The sequence below is a fragment of the Glycine max genome, chromosome 9, assembly GCF_000004515.6.
Source record: "Glycine max cultivar Williams 82 chromosome 9, Glycine_max_v4.0, whole genome shotgun sequence".
Classification (NCBI taxonomy): Eukaryota; Viridiplantae; Streptophyta; class Magnoliopsida; order Fabales; family Fabaceae; genus Glycine; species Glycine max.
The window spans coordinates 11,147,952-11,168,117 of record NC_038245.2 but is presented as its reverse complement, the minus strand read 5'-3'; the positions used below and the strand labels follow the sequence as shown (position 1 = coordinate 11,168,117).

Sequence of the window (20,166 nt, the reverse complement as noted above, 5' to 3'; positions counted from 1 at the left end):
TTCTTTGTAACTCCCCGATTGAATCACACCAAAATGAGAGGGATCTAGAGGCTGTGCAAGTATGAGATTGTACAACTCAAGATGGCTTAAAGGAATTAATTGGTTCTTCCTATACCAACAAGATGCATGTACTTTTTGGTAGCTCATCACTTAAGAACTTTACACTCAAGCATGCTTGGCTTGGAGTAGTTTTAGGATGAGTGACCATCTGGGAAGTTTTCCATAAAGTGTGTGAATGAAAACAAAACACTCTAAAAAGTCTTGTGTTGGTTTATGGGATCAGTCATTGATCCTGGAAGTAGGTAAAGTTGATTTTTGAGGTCTCAAAATAGGCTACCTACGGAGGGTTCTGACCAACAAAAATGTAGAGTGAAGTACCACCGTGTGAAGTGTCGTAATTTGAAAGCTGTTGAGAAGTTGAAAATCAAGGATGTTACATTCTTTGTTTTCATTTATGTAGTCCTATGAATAGAATGGACCAACTTAGGGATATTATGTAATTACCTTGCAAAGAAGATGAATGTATACATCGTACTATGTTATTTTGAGTGTGATATTATAGTAGGTTGTGATATGTGAAAGTTCCATTTGGTATTGGGTTTTATTTAGTTAAGCTTAGTATATAAAGTTCTTATAATTTAAGTTTTGAATCTTTGGTTAGCTTGGAAATTAGAGAAAATTTTACCAATATTTTCATAAACAAACTAAGTAAAGAGTTTTTAAATTAAATGGAAATAAAATCTTTAGCTTTGTTGGTTATATAATGAAGGTGGACCATTACAATTGTGGTACATGTTAACTCATTGACAAGTGCACCAAATTATCCTAAGTAGTAAAGTAAAATGGAAGTCCGAGTGTCGAGTCCACAGGGACTTTGTTTGTACTTAAATTGGAGTATTCCACATTTTTAAGCAATTAATAAATTGAATTAAAGATTTAAGAGATGGAAAATTAAAAGTAAATTGACGCAAAATTAAACTAATTATCTAAAACAGACAAAAGCAAGAAAAAGAAACACTTTGGGGGTTGTGATGCAAAGGTTGATTCAGAATGCGAATATGTTGGGATCTAGCTTTCCAAAAACTACTCTTGATGTAATGTTAATGATTTTTCTCTATTTAATATTATTCCAACTATCACCCACATCTAGTCATTTACTCTAACCATGATCCCTCAAGTGAAAAATCCTAGTTTACCTAATCCCTTGAGAGAATAAACTAGTTAAATTGCATTATGAATAGAGATGCATAGAATAGTATAAAAAATATCATTCTATCCCTAGATATGAATCATTTAGATGCCCTTTCCCAGTTCTTAAGAGAATAACATTTCCCAGCCTAAACCCTAAAAACATACCATGAATATGGGTGATCAAACCACAATCAATGAAATTAAGCACACAAAAGAGACAATAATAATTAAAATAACCTTAAACATATAGAAGGAAAGAAATTACATAGCAAGCATTTGGTTGCTAGGCTCCCAACAATGAGGGGTTTAACCTCTTATTGTCATGAGATGTTTTACAATTGCAAGGGGGTAATGGGGAGAGAAGAAGATAAAGAAGGATGGAGATGAAGAGAACAAATGTCTCCTAAAGGTTGGTTTCTCCTATTTTGAAAACTCTAATTTCATGGATATTCAGTGTAGAGCTCTGTGTCTCAGTGTGTTTTTTTCCTTCTTCCCTCTCCTTCTTTTATAGGTCCAGTTCATCTTGGTTTTCACGCAACCTTCGCGCTAAGCACGATTGCCATGCTTAGCGAGTATGGCGGTAACACATAACTCACGCTAAGTGCCCTTTCCTAATCTAGACTTCTCCATACTTCCTGACACTAAGCGTGCATTGCCCGCTAAGCGACTGCATCATGCTGGGCGCCTGAGATGCGCCGAACGAGCAACTTTAGATCTTCAATTTTGCTTCTTTGGGCTTTACTTTGTTTTTCTGCGTCAATCATTCACCAAGAACTTTGTAAGTTCACAAACTTTAAACACGTTTTGCACAAAAACTTAATTGATGTTAAAATTCCAATTATTCACATGAAAAGGAAGAAATATGAGAGAAAAATTAACAATTCCTACATAATTTAGTCCCAAAATATAACTATACATAGAAACTATCAAACTCCCCCAAATTTAAAGCTTTGTTTGTCCTCAAGCAAAAGTAACTAATTACACTGAGATAAAGTTTAGAGTTTACCAATCACAATACATGAGATAACTACATACATTCCAAAAGCTTCATTGACCTATTCTCAAGTTCACAGTTGTCATAAGTTCATGAAAGGAGTACGAAAATGATGCACTTCGAGATGAATCATTTAGCAAGAATGACAAGTCACACGAATGAGTCACCAATCTTTATTCCTCACAAGGCTAGTGTTTCTCTTAATCTCGCAAGTGTTTCAGTTATAAGTGTTTTAATTACAACAATTGAATTGTAAAATTCCTAACTTTGCACATCATCTCAATCAATGCAATCATACATGCACAATGTGGATCATTAAGGACTTTATCAGGCTTGTAACGTGGCTGGGCTAACAAAGGAATCATGGTTTTTCTTGGATTCAAAGCTTAGGATATAGGAGAACATTCATTCTCCCAATTCATGACAAACCATAACTCAAATTTTTTTCACTACACCAACCTTATTATTTTGCTACTCTTTTCAGCACATCCACTTTCTTTGATCATGGTTTACCCGAGCTTTTATTCTTCAAAATAACAAGATATTTATTTATTTATTTTGAAGAAGTAATAGACATTAGTACTTGGCTGGAGTAATACCATATACTTTGACTTACATTAGCTTGTGTTGTTTATTCATATTCCTGCAATAAAAATTCACCCAAAAACACTCCCCCAAATTTGGGACAAATTTGTCTGGATTCATGAGCAATCTCCTACAACCTAAGAAAGGGTAGTTAGTCAATATCAATTTCATTAGGCTTGGATTCTAATGACAAATAATTTACATTAGGCACAACAAGGGTTTAAGGGATATATTCATTCACAAGATGACTTTTTGGCTAAGTGGCTAAAATAAAATAAACATGGCCTTGATCATCTCCACATCATACATGCATTCAAACAATCTAAGAATCACGCAAAATCGGAAAATTAAAACCAATCGTTCTCTCACAGTTTAAAGTTCACACAACTCATCGATTTTTATGAAGCATTCAGGTTCACATTCCATGTTTTTCTGTCAGAAATACTAACCTCTTCACTCTTGTATGATTAATTAACACTCCAACACTTACACTGATGCCTGCTTACACAAGAATCAGAAATTTCACAAAAGTATGCAATTTATCTCACTTATGCAATTGATTCACTCAAAAAGTTTTGCAACCAATCAATAAGTACCCTACTTCTCTATCATGCATCAAACTAAATTAAAATTATTAAATGAATGAATTTAAACTATTAAAATTAAACTACCGAAATTAAATTGTCATAAATGTGAGAAAATAAATTGAAAGTAAAATAAACTAAAATAAAATAAAACTAAAAATAAAGAAAAGAGTCCTGATCAAAATGGGCCTTAATCATGTGGCGGCCCTGGATCCCAAGTTCCTTGAGTAGTAGTGATGTCTGCAACATAATCATCATCAGCTTCTGCATCTGCGGCATCATCACCACCAGTGCCAGAGGTGTCACCCCCCCTCCCGACAAAAGGAAGTTGAACTCTTGGCCAAACAACCTAGGCTAGGAATGCCTCTGGCGCCATCATCGGCTGCTGGAGGAAGAGATGGTAGAGGCTCTGCATTAGTAGGTACCAACCGTGGTGAAGGGTCTACAACATGGGGAGGAGCTGCTGCAGTTGAGAGGAAGAGGGAGAAGGTTTGCCGACTGTAGGAGAGGTGGCTGGAGGAGGGATCATCGGAGGTGGAGTTGGTGGAGCGTCTAGAGTGGCTCAGGCCCTGACCCGCCTTGGCCTCGAGAAGACAATGGAAGGGTTTGCTGGATTCATGACTGGCTTGGCTTCATTTTCTTGCTCAATTGCCTCCACCTTGAAGCAAGTCTTGCTATCACTGGGATGCTTTATTGCCTCAAACAAGTTGAAGTTGACTTTCTGGTCCTCCACACTCATCTCCAAGTTGTCATTCCCCATGTCCACAACGCATTTTGTAGTAAGCATGAATGGTCTGCCCAATATCAAGGGGATATCAGAATCCTCTTTTATGTCCATCATCACAAAGTCCACCGGAAAAGTGAATTGGTGAACCTTAACTAGGACATCTTTAACTACACCATATGGTCTGGTAATAGAATGGTTCGCTAGTTGAAGAGTCATTCTAGTAGGAGCAATCTTCAGGTTCCCAATTCTTTGGCACATAGAGAGACATCAAATTGATGCTTGCCCCCAGATTAATGAGAGCTTTACCGCACTGACACATCCCCAATAGAGCATGGGATGGTTACACTTCCTGGATCTTTGAATTTTTGTGGTAGAATCCTCTGGACCACAACACTACAATTTCCTTCCACCATGATGCTCTCATTATTGATGTATTTCCTTTTCTTTGTAAAAAGGTCCTTCAGGAATTTGGTATATGACGTCATCTACTGTAAGGCCTCTCCAAAAGGAATGGTGATTTCCAACTTCTTGAAGATGTCAAGAAAATGAGCAAAATATCGTTCTTTCTCTTTCTTTGATGCACCAAGGGATATGGGACATTCTTCACTGGGACTGATGGTATCTCCTTTTTAGCCTCTCGAGCTAAGTCACTTTTGGTCTTAGTGATTAAGTCCTTATCACCACTCTCTTTACTTTCATTTTTTTCTTTTTTTCTTTTTTCATTTTTTTTCAATTTTTTTCTCTTTATTTTTAACCTTTTCTCTCTGTTTTTCCTCTCCTTCCTCATCACTCACATCCTCCAATACTCCCTTAAGTTTGTTCTCCTTCTCAACACTCTCCCTTCTCAGACTCTTGGTGAAAATTGTCTTACACTCCTCCTTTGGATTCTTCTCCGCGTTGGCCACAAAATTTCCCATGGACTTTTCAGCCAATTGCTTAGCTAATTGGCCCACTTGTACCTCCAGATTCTTGATGGCTGACTCAGTGCTCTAATGATTTGACAGAGAAACCTACATAATTTGAGTCAGAGTCTCTTCTAGCTTAGTGGTCCTCTTATAAAGATTAGGCCCTTGATTGGAAGGCCAGATGGATGGACAACCTTGATCTTTGTTGAAGTTATTCCTAGGATGGGATCTCCAGCCCTGGACTTGAGAGAAATTTCCCCCCTGATTGTATTCTGGAGGTCTTCCTTGATAAAACCTTTGGCAGTTGGGAATGGCCATGTAGTTGTCTTCTTTGGATGCATCGTCTTGAGCTATGCATATGCCTGACTCATGGGCCCCACCACAAATGTTGCATCCTCCAATTTGTATGACTGAAGAATGAGCCGATTGCACTGCATAAAATTGTTGAGGAAGTTTGTTCAATGTCTCTGTAAGGGTCTCTATTTTCTTGGCAATGAGCTTGTAATGCCTCTTTGTAGGCGTGTAAGCTCGATCATGAAGGATGGCATGGTCGCTCCTTCTCTTTTGAGCTAGTAATGCATCTTGAGATGTGAGCTCAAGAAGACTCTTCTTTGTAGGCGTGTAAGCTTGATCACGAAGGATGGCATGGTCACTGGTTGCCATATTTTCAATCAACTCCATAGATTCATCAGGTGTCTTCAATTTGATCTTTCCACCAATAGAGGCATCGAGAAGCTGCATGGAATGGGGTCGCAAGTCGTCAATGAATATGTTTAGCTGAACTAGCTCATTGAACTCGTGGGTAGGAGTCTTCCAGAGTAGACCATAGAAATGGTCTAGAGCTTCACTCAATGATTCCTCAGGGAATTGGTGGAATGAAGAGATCTCCACCTTCCCCTCGGTGGTCTTGGACTCTAGAAAATACTTCTTCAGGAACTTCTCTACCACCTTTTCCCATGTCCACAAGTTTTTCCCCTTGAACGAGTAAAGCCATCTTTTTGCTTCGCCAGCTACGGAAAAGGAAAACAGGTTGAGGTGGATGGCATCTTTTGGAACTCCTGCTATCTTCACTATGTTGCAGATCTCTATGTATGTGGCAAGGTGAACATATGGATCTTCATTTGGTAAGCCATGAAAGATATTCCCTTGAATGAGCTGGATGAGGGATTGTGGATAAGTGATGTTGGTAACTTGAACTTCAGGTTGGACTATGCTTGTAAAGTACTAAGGTGTAGAGGAACTGAGTAGTCTTCTAGAGTGATCCTCTGTGGCCGGTTCCCTATCATAATGTGTTGTTCAAAATTTGGATGTGGTTTGATCATAGGGAAGGAGGAAGTTGATACAGAGGATGATGGTCCTTGATTGGCCTACACCTCTTGTTGTTCTTTCCTTCTTGCGGCATTGTTTCTTCTACAAGTTGCTTCAATCTCTAGATCCAAAAGAGTAAGGTTTTTTTCTTGAAATTATACCTCACATACAAGAAAGAAAACAACTACCAAGCAGGTTATCAAAGAATTAAAATATAAAAAAATTAAAAGAAAAAAAAATATTTTTTTCTTTTTAAAATAAAAAATTAAGAAATTAATAAAAACTAATTGCTTTAAAATTAAAATATCCAAATTACCAAGTACAAAGAACAAATTCCCCGGCAATGGTGCCAAAAACTTGTTAACTCATTGGCAAGTGCACCAAATTGTCCCAAGTACTAAAGTAAAACAGAAGTTCGTGTGTCGAGTTCACAGAGACTTTGTTTGTACTTAGATTGGAGTATTCCCAATTTTTAAGAAATTAATAAATTAAATTAAAGATTTAAGAGATGGTAAATTAAAAGTAAATTGACATAAAATTAAACTAATTATCTAAAACAGGCAAGAGCAAGAAAAACAAACACTTTAGGGGTTGTGATGCAAAGGTTGATTGAGAATGCGAATATGTGGGGGTCTAGCTTCCCAAAACTACTCTTGATGTAATGTTAATGATTTTTGTCTATTTAATATTATTCCAATTATCATCGACATCTACTCATTTACTCTAACCATGATTCCTCAAGTGAAAGAGCCTAATTTACCTAATCCATCTCCTAATCCCTTAAGAGAATAAACTAGTTAAATTGCATTATGAATAGAGATGCATAGAATAGTCTAAACAATATCATTCTATCCCTAGATATGAATCATTTAGATGCCCTTTCCCAGTTCTTAAGAGAATAACATTTCCCAATGCCTAAACCCTTAAAATATACCATGAATATGGGTGATCAGACCACAATCAATGAAATTAAGCATAGAAAAAAGACAATAATAATTAAAAAAAACAATAAACGAATGGTAGGAAAGAAATTATGTCATGAGCATTTGGTTGCTAGGCTCCCAACAATGAGGGGTTTAGCCTCTTATTTTCATGAAAGGCTTTACAATTGCAAGGGTTTGATAGGGAGAGAAGAGGATAAAGAAGGATGGAGATGGAGGGAAGGAATGACTCCTAAAGGTTCGTTTCCTCTATTTTGGAAACTCTAATTTTGTGGATATTCAGTGTAGAGCTCTATGTCTCGGTGTGTTTTTTCCTTCTTCTCTCTCCTTCTTTTATAGGTGCAGTTCAACTTGGTTTTCACACAACCTTCGCGCTAAGCGCGATTGCTGCTCATAGTGTGTGTGGCGGTAATCTCGCGCTAAGTGCCCATTCACGATCCAGACTTCTCCATACTTTTTGGCGCTAAGCGACTACATCGCACTGGATGCCTGAGACCCACTGAGCGAGTAGCTTCAGATCTTCAATTTGTCTTCTTTGGGCTTTACTTTGTTTCTCTACATTAATTATTCACGACGAACTTGTAAATTCACAAAATTTAAACATTTTATGCACAAAAACTTAATTGATGTTAAAATTTCAATTATTCACATGAAAAAGAAGAAATATTAGAGAAAAATTAACAATTCCTGCATAATTTTTGTCCAAAAATATACCTATACATAGCAGTTATCAGTACCAAAGTTGGTCATATCATTTAAGAATAAACCTTTGAGGAATAAGTCTATTGTATTTCTATTGTATATGAATCTGTGGCTTGACTCTAGTTATTTGTTTTGAATGACTTTTGCACCTTTTGGTTCGAGATTTGTTATCATGGTCTTAGCTTCTGATCCCTATCATGTTCTTGCTGACGAGAATGATATGGTTGATGGGACTGAGGCTTGTGGATGAAGTCTTTCAGGTGGCCCAACATGATGAGGTTCTCAATCATATCTTTCAAGACTCAATTGAGTGGCCTTGGTTTCTATGATATTAGTAGTGCTTAGAAAAATCTGCCTTGGGTAGGGTGTTAGCTCTCTTTGGTATGGCCAAGATTTCGGTGGCCAGAGCTTGGTCCAAAATCCGAGATCTATTTGCATTGAGGAGGGGTATAGTGTGCATAACGTGGTTCCCAAGGTGGTCAATCCCTGTGCCTATCATCCCTTGCTTTGATAAAGCTAGGCTTATCCTAGTCTTTCTATGTTGTCATTGCATCAGCTCGAACTTAGTTCCATATTGGAGTAATTATTCCATTTGCATATACTTTTTCTCTCTCTGTCAAAGGTCATCCATATTAGATGCATGTTTTTTGCATAGGTTGGGAACAAAAGGTTCCCGCCAGAGGACTGTTATCCAATGATGCATAGCGACAGTGAGATCCAAGTTTTGAATATTTAAGGCTATATTTTTTAGTCACTCATTGAACATTCAAAGGGGCTCCTTCTTTTCTTTTCGAATGTTGACCAAGGCTACTGAAGTTAGGTGGTAGAACTAACTTATGGAAAACTATGCCGAAGGGAGTTGCCAATGTTTCAAATGAATTAATCATATTTAGAGTTAGACAGGTAAACCAATGAAGGGTTTTCCCTTTCAAGGAAGTGGGGAACACTCGACATAACACAACATCATCTATGGTGTAAAAACTAACTTGTATAATATAGACGTCTAGGTGTTCGTTCGGATCACTGCTACCATCATACTTTTTGATATTCAAACTCTTCCAGTAAGAGGGAAAAGTAGTTTGCATGATGTCAGGGATGAAAGGATTTGTGTACTGTTGTAGTTATTTTCCCAGCATGTTTGTGGACAAGCATTATGTATCCTGCTTGACACTAATGTTAGTGACCCAGGGAATCTCATATGTCATGGGCTCCTCCTTAGCTCCGACTGGTGTTTCATCTTTGGGTTGTCATGATAAGTTAAGACTTTGCAATTGTGCGTTCTTCTGCCAAAGAGTTGAGATTTCTTGGGCATGGTGCCGATGCATGTCAGTTACTTGTGCTTGTAGTCGCCTGACCATAAAGGACAAGTCAATCTAGTCCTCTACTTGCACCTCTTTTTCTCTTTGTTGTTGTTCCCTTGGATGTGTTATTGCTATTGTATCCATCCATGTTCGAGTAATTGCCATAACACTTGGGGCTGGGAATCTACTTTACTCAATCCCACAGTTGGCGCCAAAATGTTCATGCCGAATAGTGGCCAGACACTAATCCTTTTGTCTTGATGTTCCTTGCTCCTTATTGTTCTTTGTTTTGGATGCTATTTTATCAAAGGGGATACCTACAAAAGACATTTCAACACTCAAGTAAGCTTTCAATCTTGAGCAATAAATATAATAATAAATGCCAAGTGAACAATGGTCCTTACCTCAAGGATAATAACACTATTTATGCGAACCTTCTTGGGCCTTGGACCTTAGGCCTTTATTCACAAATTACCATTTAGGTAATCCATCCTTTAAATTGGATCAGACGTGCTTATCCCGTGGTTTCCTTTGACCATAATTGTTTTGTCCTTATCTGGGGCTGTAGAGGCAGACCTATGTTATGAGGAGGGGGGCTATAGGGGTGTACCTTTGATCATGATTGTTTTACCTTGTTTTTTTTCAATTAAAAAAATAGATTATTATTTATTTATTATAAAAAATTATATTTTTTATTTAGTAAAAAATTTGACTTTTTTTTCCATAGGAATTGAAGATGATATTAAAGAGTTTACAATGCTCACACACCCTGTTCAACCAATTCAGTTAGACTCCTTTGTTAGTAAAAAAAATCTAATTTGAAACTAAATATTATATTTTTATTAAATCTTTATAATACAATTAGTTTTTATCTCTCAACTTCTTTTTAGATTATAAAATTAATAGTAATCTTATTTTTTTCAAGAATTCTTATCTCAATATTATATTTTATCAAACTTTAGTTATTATATGATGAGTTTTATCTCCTAACTTTTTTAAATTATAAAATCAATAATGATTTTATCTTTTTAAACAAGTTTTATCTAAATATTATATTTCATCAAATTTTAGTTATTATATAATTTGTTTTTTTTTCTTTGTTAATGTTGTTGACAAGTGGCCTCAATAACTTAAGAGGGGGGCAGGGCCGCATGGGTGAATTAAGTTTTAAAATTTTTCCGAAAATGCAGAAGAAGAAACTATCAATTTAATAATGTTCTTTTAAATGTGCAAGACAAAGTAAACTATAATAAAATAACTGAGATAAGGGAAGAGAGAATTGCAAACTTGTTTTATCTTGGTTCAGCCACTTCTCATGCCTACGTTCAGTCCTCAAGTAACCCACTTGAGATTTTCCACTATCTTTGTAAACTCTTTATAACTTCTGAACACACCTTGGGATTCCTCTCCCTTGTGTTCAGGATTCTCACAAGTCAAGAGATGAACAATCTCTTGATCACAACAATGTTTTTGGAATATACAAATGAATTTCTCTCTTTTAGAGATGATAATACAAATTGAAGATCTTAGAAGAATACTCAATTGATTTGCAAGTGTTTGGCCAATAGTTATTTAGAGAACATTTGACAATTAAGTTCTCTTTTAAAATCTCTCTCTTACTTTTGGAAGTCACACACACATATATAGGCCCATTGTGCCTTTTCAAGATGGTTTGAAGAGATGTGTCTTTTCAAAAAGGTTTTCTGAAATTTTCTCACTGGTAATTGATTACAGGATTCTGGTAGTCGATTACACAGTTAAATTTTTGAAGAGTCGTGATTTTTCAAAGTTTTTTTTTTAAATCTCTTCGCTGGTAATCCGTTACAGGATTCTGATAATCAATTACACAGATCAAAATTCAAACAGTTTTGTGTCGTTAGTCAAAAATATCTTCACAAACTCTTTGGTAATCGATTACACAGTTTGGTAATCGATTACCAAATCAAAAATATCTTTTTTAACTGATTTAACCTTTGATAAAAGAATGTTTGATACTAAAGATGTTGAGGCCAAACTAAAGCAATCAAATTGAGATTCTTTAAAAAAATTTACTAAGCTCTTATCTTAGATTTACTTGATCTAGTTCTTTTGACTTGATTCAATCCATGCTCATCAAGTAACCTTTTTGACATCATAAAACCATGCATGATATTTATTAACATTCTCCCCCTTTTTGATGATGACAACCATTATCAAGTAAACTCTTTTGGCATTATCAAAAACTTGTATGCATACGTTCACATTCTCCCCCTTTTTGATGATGACAACCATCATTTTATCTATCTTTGTGCTTTCATCAAGTAAATACTTTTGACATCACCAAAACCTGCATAATTCACAAATGTCTAATTCTTTAACTTTATTTCTTGCAATTGAAAGAGCTCTTATTTTCCATATTTCATATAAACAAGTGTAATTGAATTAATTAGAGATTGTTATAATTTTAAAATTATGAAAACACAATAGGAATCATTGTACTAATAATGAGTTGCGAGCCTATGACATTGCAAGAGGAAAAAACTGAAAGACACCAACATCACACAAAAGAAAGAAATTTTCAAATATGATATTTAATGTTTTAGTAACAAATACTAGACTTTGTAATAAGATGAAAGATGAAATATTTATTGACTATTTGTTAGTATACATGGAAAAGAAAATAGTTAAAAAAATTAGTATAAACTCAATTATTAATTTTTATTTTCATGACATAAGAAAGTCAGCTTTATGGTTTGATAGATTATTAATGTAAATATAACATATCAAAACTTCAAATTATTAATATTTTGTATAAAAATTGATGAAATATAATTGGTAGATGAATTTTATTTTTTGAGATTAATCTCGGCCCCTCTCATTTGAGTCTGAATCTATGATTAATCTCCTTCTCATTTCAGTTTGAATCTGTTTCTGACTGTTCTAGTCGAATACCTATCCAATATACATATGATTTAACCAAAACATAATAACATTTATGTTTTGTTAACACTAACATTTAGAATAAATGTTATGTTCCCATATCACGTAACAACCCCATTCCATTTATTTACCCAGTTACAATGATTTTGTTTTTAGTTTCCAATTATAATAATCTGAAGCTGGATGAAGAATTTTTTATTTTATTTTTTATGAGTAAGATGTATGAAGCATGAAACACAAGAATAAAAGGAAAGATATTGGTTAATGACCTAATCCAATGTACTTCCCCAACAGCACCGATTGAGGCAAAACCCAATAGAAGTAATCATTGGGCCTCAGAAAACATAAATTGTTGGTTTGTAAAAGTGAAAAAACATGTGAAACTGTTTTATTCAACGAAAACATCATGTGGTTATTCAATCAAAACCCAGATACCGTGGTGTCGTGGGCACTTGTGCGGTTGATTTTGCTCTGAGCATGTTCCCCATCACGTACTGGGTGTGCTTTCCCTCATTTATCATCCATTCCACTTCCCAGACTTTTCGTTTCCAACAAGTAACAAATTATTTAGAGTTCCACCAAAGTAAGATTAATGTTAAGCCAAAAGGCTTATGTATGCACCAATGTAAGATTTTATTGGATTTATATGTGAGAATAATGATGAATTTACTTAACAGAAGAATCTATATTCAATTTCATACGAAAAATAAGTCAGATTCATGTTAATTAATTAAACTATCAAAACAATGCCAAAATAGTCATTAATAACCTCTATATTTGTGTTCGATCATTCTGTGCATTTTTATTTTATTTGTTTTGTTCTTTTCTATACACGTTTTTATCGAAGATCGACACGTACATACTGTTCATTTTAATGTTTGATCTTCTCAACTGATCAAAGCAAACTACTAATTTTAAAAATAGATTTTCATGATTATACGAACTCCAATATTTTAAAAGAATATTTCATTATGAAGATTGTTATTTTATATTGTGTTTTAGGAAAAATATTTTTTGGTTCTTGTACGTGATTTTAGTTTTAAAATTTCTTTTAACATTGTGAATTTTATTTTATTTTTAAACTAACCTATCAATACTAAAATAAGGACATATCATGCATCTAAATATAATGACAACTATCTCCTGAAACTAAAATGAAAAAAATAAATTTTGAATCTAAGACTTTATGTAAACTGCCTAAACCTTACCTTTACCACTAAGCTAATCATAAAAGGAAGAGCAAAAAAAGAAATTAAGCTACCCTAACAAAGGAGGTCCCAATAGCATCTGCCAAAAGGAGAGGACCTAACTACGAAGGACAAATTTGAAGAACAGTGAAGCCCAAGCCAGCAGAAGCACCTTTAATTGTTAGCCAACCAGTCAACACGAGCGTTGGCTTCCCTAAGCGTGTGTTGAAGCATCACAACCTAATCAAGAGCAATGAGATTCTTGATAGCTTGAATAATGGGAAATAGAGGATGAGAAAGACAAACTCCATTCGAGATCATACTGATGGCACTAAGAGAATCAGACTCATAAATCATGTATGTTTCTATAGCCGGATTGCCAAGCTAATTTGATACCATAGTAGATTTCCTGAAGCTCCGCTGCAGGAGAAGAATTAAAACTGCAGTATCGAGTTACCCTTAAGGTACTTAGCCTCCAGAATTTGAGTTCACAACTTGGATTTCTCGCAAATGAGATCCCAATAATGCTTATCCAAGAGAGCTATACTGACTTCCCTAGAAGTGCGGATGCCAAGACCACCATCTTTGTTGGCTTTAGTGACTGTTTGTCAATTGGCCCAATGCTTGTGGTAACAACCCCAAATGAAAGATCTAATCTTCTTTTCAATCTCATCACATATTCCTTCGGGGAGCCAAGCATTTTGCATGACATAGTTAGGACTAGAATTAAGCAGAATCGAGAACCACCCTATCAGCCCTTCCTAGGAGATTCGTTTTCCACCCAACAAGCCGCAAATTCATTTTATCAAGAATGAAGGCAAAGTCAGATTTTTTTACTCTTCCCATAATGATAAAACTTGGATTTCCTTAAACTTATTCACCTTAGCATCAGGGACATTTTTAGAACAATAAAACTTGGATTTCTTAAGATTGACCTTAAGGCTAGACACATAACCAAACATCTCCAAAACTTGCTTGACAAGTTTGACTTGTGAGGATTTTGCTTTGACAAATAAGAGGAAATTGTCCACAAAAAAAATGTGACACACCTTGGGACCTCCACGTGTAACATGGATAGGTTGCCATGAATTGTCTTGAACCTCCTCTTGTATAAGAAGAGCCAACTTATCCATGCAGTGGACAAAGAGATAGGGAGAAAGAGGGTCACCTTGTCTAAGTCCACGTGTTGGGAAGAAAGATTCAGATATCTCATTATTCCATTTTAAGGATAGAGAAGTTGTTCTTATATTGTTCATTATAAGACAAATGATTGTATCAGGAAGCCAAATTCGATTAGAGTTAGCTCTAAGAAACCCTAGCCAATCCTGTCATACACCTTCACGAACTCAATCTTAAAAAGAATATAACCATCTCAACCTTCTTTTTTGTGAATGTGGTGGACAATCTCTTATGTGATGAGAGCATTGTCCCCTATACCTCGGCCTGGGATGAAGCTGCCCTGAAGGGAGCCAATAAGATCATCTAGGTAGGGTCTAATTCTCTAAACTAGTACTTTTGAGATAGTCTTGAAAAGAACATTGCACAAACTGATTGATCTAAATTCCTTGACGCATTTAGGACTATCAACCTTAGAAGTAGGGACTATCAATGTGTCTGCAAGGCTAGGATTGATGTTACTAGTGAAAAATGTCTCACTACTAAAAAAAACTGCATTCTACGATGGTGAAATGACGACGGTTCCCAAAAACCATATCTTAGAATGTCTTTGTGGTAGCAATTTTGTAATATGAACAACTTCGACGATGACGATTTTATAAAGACTGTCTTAGAAAGTCACGTTCAACGATGGTTAATGTTGATTACCAATTACACTTTGAAATTATTTAACCCACTATTTGTTGCTTGTTGTGAGCGAATCCCTCTGTCTATCTCTCTCACACATAATTTCTTTCTATCTCTTTCGCCTACAAGAACGTGATCAGGGCGCGTAGCGCCTCCTGACGCATCATTCCCTTGATCAAGCAAAAGCAGCAGAGCCACAACAACGAGCACCACATCGTCGTCATCTGTGACTACCACTCCAAGATTGAGGCCAAACTCTCCAACATCTGTGATGGAATCCTTAACACGCGCCTCGTCCCCTCTGCTACCTCCGACGACTCCAAGGTCTTCTACTTCAAGATGAAAGAAGACTACAATAGGTACCTCGTTGAGTTCAAGACTAGCACCGACTGCAAGGAGGACGCTAAGAGCACGCTCTCTGCCTACAAATCTGCTTAAGTTTGCTTTTTCTTTTTTCTTTCAATTCGTTTAATTTTTTTTCGCAATGTTGATCTATTTACAATTTGACTGATTATGTGTATATTGTTTGCATGCACGGGAGGGAATCTCACACATGCACAATTTGGTGGATTTTAGGTTAGAATAGTGGAATTTTTATGGTAATAGTAATTTTTTTGAAGTGAAGGAAGTTGATTTTTTAAATTACTTGTTTAAAATTGAAAATATTGAACTATTGAATTTTTTTTGCGTGCGTGTTTGATCTATGGTTCAATACATGTGATTCTGCAAATTTTAGGTTAGAGATAGTGGAATCTTTATGATAACAATTTTTTAAGGGAAGAAAGTTGGAATTTTGAAATTAATTGTTTAAAATTGAAAATATTGAATTGCTAAGTTGTTTTTGTGTGCGTGTTTCATCTATGGTTCAAAACATGTGATTTTGCATTGCAAAATTTAGGTTAAAAATAACAGCTTTTTGAAGTGAAGGAAGTTGAGGTTTTGAAATTTCTTGTTTAAAATTGAAAATATGAAATTATTGAATCGTTATTGCGTGCGTGTGTGTTTTATCAGCGGTTACTTCCATTTTGTGATGTGATTTGTGGATTTCTAGAACTATGGACTTTCTTTTGTTTGAATGATTTGTTTGATTTATGGAATTATAAGTGCTCAAAGGTTAAGGTACTATTTACCTCATAAGAATTTCGTGTAACCCCAAGACCAGGCTGAATATAAGTTTAGCAATGTTTCAATTGTTGTCATATTTTGGTGTTTTAAACTTATCACAAAAATGTTAATATATTTACACTATTTTGCAGTACTGACATTGGATCCAATAATTGGGGCAATATTTGCTAGAAATGTTGTAGTCATTAAACCTTCAGAGCAAGCTCTAACATGCTCTTATTTTCTTGCAAATACCATTCCTCCCTACTTGGACTCTAATGCCATCATGGTGATTGAGGGTGGAATAGATGTCTATGAATAATTACTGTGACAAAAATGTAACAAAATATTCTTCATTGGTATTATTTTTCATACCAAGCAACTTTTTGCTAATGAGCTTTTGGACTTTGTTTTCATTTGTGTGCAATTTTTTTATTTCAAAATTTTTTGTTGTTATTTTTATGTAGACTCCTTCTTATAGAAAATTATGGGGTCCGGTGAAGCGTCTTTAGTCACTGTATCCGGATTCAAATCCACGAGGACATTATGCTGGTGAGTTCAACATTTCATCTTAGTGCTCAACATTCTACTGCTTCAAACTTAATGAGGATTTTGTGCTAGTCTATTTGTCATTGATATTTCTATTGACCAAAATTGTGAACTATTGTTTCTTTGTTTACTGGTTGTCTATTTACCAAAATGAGTTGAGTATTTGATTCTAAACTGTACATAGAAAAGGTATGTATAGAAAATTTTAGGATGAGTTGGTTCTTTTGTTGTAGCTTCTTTTATACTACTATAAGATATGGACTTAAGATTATCTGGTTATATAAGCATATGTTATGCCTCTATCATATATAACCATGTGATGTGATATTGTGTGACTAAGACTCAAATTCCCTTCTGTTTAGTGTCTCTTCTCGAGGAAAAATTGGCTTTCTGTCTTTCGGCTATGGATAAGGAACCAAAGCATGATGTTGGTGTCTAAATGTGTGTACCATCCCAATCCTTAGAGTAGTACTACATGTTTGTCTTTCTCATTGCTAAGCAATAATATCACCTATAATTAGATGCTTCTTTGTGAATATATGATATCAAATTATTTGAAGGGATCTGTGGAGTTTGGACTTTCATTTGTGTATTCCACAATAATGTCTCCTGCAAGAAAGTTTGACTAGTATGATCATTTGCCCTGATTTTTTTGTCTTGCATATGTATTTTTTTTTCATTTTCTGTGATGTTTTATATGTACCAAGATTGTTAGATTTTTGTCACTCATAGTCACAAAGATTTTACCATGCAAATTATCAAATATTTGATCTTAGCTAATGTTGCTCACCATTTACTCACTTTGAATTTGATCTTGTTTCTTTATATTTTGTAGATGAGATTTATCTTAATTTAAATACCATTTCCTTTACTGTCGTACTTTGGATTATATGTAAAACCAAACAAGGTTTTTGCAGGAAGGAGGAAGCTTGTATTTCTGTAAATGATTGTTAATCCTTTTATATCTCTCTCTAAAAGAAAACATGTCTCCTTCACTGGTAGTTCACATATGAGTTATTAATATTACTATTATGCTTGCCACATTCAATTTCAAGGTCTAATTAAGTTTTCTTTTTTTTTTTTCATTTGTGGGCATCAAGTTGGCAATGAAAAGAATTGTAGGAGGCAAGTGGTGACCTTGCAGTGGTCAAGCTTGCATAGGAATAGACTATTTGCTTGTTGAAGAGAAGTTCTCATCTGCTTTAGTATTCATTACAATCACCAGCTGCTATTTATGCTAAAAAATTATTTTGAATAAATAATTATTTTGGTTTCTAAGAGTAAACCAATGATAATTTAGTTCTTGAATGTTATTTTTTTATTTAGTCCATGAATATATAAAAAATGTAACAATTAAGTCTTGTTGTTAAGGTTTTACGGGACCAATTTTTCATTAAATTATAATGTCCAAACACCAATTTATCAAACAATGAGCTCACAAGAGACATCCCTAATGAGTTCTCATGCATGCCTTCATGAGCTCACACTCTTGAACTTGTTCATCAATAGGTTGCATGGTGAAATTCCACCTTTCATTGTTAAGCTGCCTAACTTGGAAGTGTTGAAGCTTTGGCAGAACAACTTCATAGGTGCCATTCCCTCGAGGCTTGGCCAGAATGGTAAATTAGCTAAGCTTGACCTCTCAACAAACAAGCTCACTGGATTGGTGCCTAAATCTCTATGCCTTGGGAGGAGGCTTAGGATTTTGATCTTGCTCAACAATCTTCTCTTTGGATCTTTGCCTGTCGATCTTGGACAATGCTACACACTTAAAAGAGTTCGTTTGGGACAGAGCTACTTGATAAGATCAATTCCAAATGGTTTTCTTTATTGGCCTGAGTTGGCCCTTTTGGAATTTGAGAACAATTACCTCAGTGGTTGGCTTCCATGAGAAACAAGTATTGCACCCTCTAAACTTGGACAATTGAATCTATCAATTCATGTTATGAAAATTGCATGATCCAATTTCATGTTATGAATATAAGAGTGAAAGGGGTGAATGGGTGATAATAAGAGTGACACCTTATCTGAGCCAATGGCATCATCACAGCCATTGCCATTGTCATCACATCTTTGCCTCTGCAATTTAGCGGGCTCAAATGCTCCCCACTCTTATCTTCTTATCTTTTCTCCAAACCCTCCTTTTGGACCCAACAATCCCAAAAGTTGGTTTCAATTACCATAGTTTATAAAAGTCAAGGTGCATAATTGATTTTAGTTTATAAAATTTCAATTCGTTATATTATGATATCTTCTTATTTTCTTCTACTATACTTCCTTATTGAAAAGTTTATTCAATCGGGACCTTATTCTCTTGTCTTATTGGTGTATATCTAAGCTGGGCCTAATTAATGATGGGTTCATTTTTAACTCAGATTAAAGGCATTTTGTTCTACACAGATGCTAATGGAGCAGTTGTTGATACCGCTGCAAAGTCTTCGACATATTTGATGTAACGCCTTGAAATTTCACTAGCTGAAAATCGATATTTAATGTATTTCTTGTGCTATTTGATAATTTGATTGATTTGGATGAGTTGGGGTGTTGTGTGAATTAGCTAGGTGTGATTGCTTGATGTGGATGTTATGTTATGTGGAGTTTGATTGACCTATTTTAGAATTGTGAGATTTCAAGTTTTACCCAAACCTGTTCCGGTAAAATCACGATCCTGGACTCGTTAACGATTGAATCGCCTTAAATTTGGACTATAGGTTCGTAACCCACGTCTTTACGCTTTGACCGTAGGGATTTGTAAAATAACATTTTCGGACATCTCACCAAGCGAGACAAGCGCACTAACTGCTAAGTGCAATTCCAACTCGAGGAGAAAATTTGCCCAGTGAGATCAGTGCACTAAGCGCAATTCCAGCCAGTAGAGAAATTGCGCTTAGCGCGAAATGTCACACTTAGCACCAAAAGTTGAATTTTGCTTAGTGAGATGAGCTTGCTAATCAAGATCTGTAAATTATAAATAAGTTCTTCAGTATGAAAAATACAATTTTCACTCTTATTCTCTCCAAACACCCACCCAAACCCTAACACCTTCTTCTCCACCACCCACGACCACTAGTGGTCACCACAAGCCGCCCTTGCTTGCCATCGGACCACTACACAGAGAGGAATGCTTTAACTGGATCAGAATTCTTAGAATCTACCTCAAGGATTCAATAGAGAAACAAGCTCTCAATCCTTTCTTTCATAGTTTCTCTGAGGTAACCTTGACTTCTATGCCTTTTTCCTAGTTAGTTTGAGCTTCTCTCAGTGTCTCTTGTGTTTTGGGTACATAATAGGATGTTTTTACATGTCCTTTGAAAAACCCTTGAAAATGAGATGTTGTAAAATTTACCTTTTTATAAAATTGATGTT

The 20,166-nt window shown here is 35.3% G+C and overlaps 1 pseudogene; it reads left to right on the top strand.

The window, feature by feature from the left end:
- Nucleotides 1-15,264: 15,264 nt before the first annotated feature.
- LOC100784502 (14-3-3-like protein) lies at nucleotides 15,265-15,585 on the top strand (annotated as a pseudogene).
- Nucleotides 15,586-20,166: the final 4,581 nt, after the last annotated feature.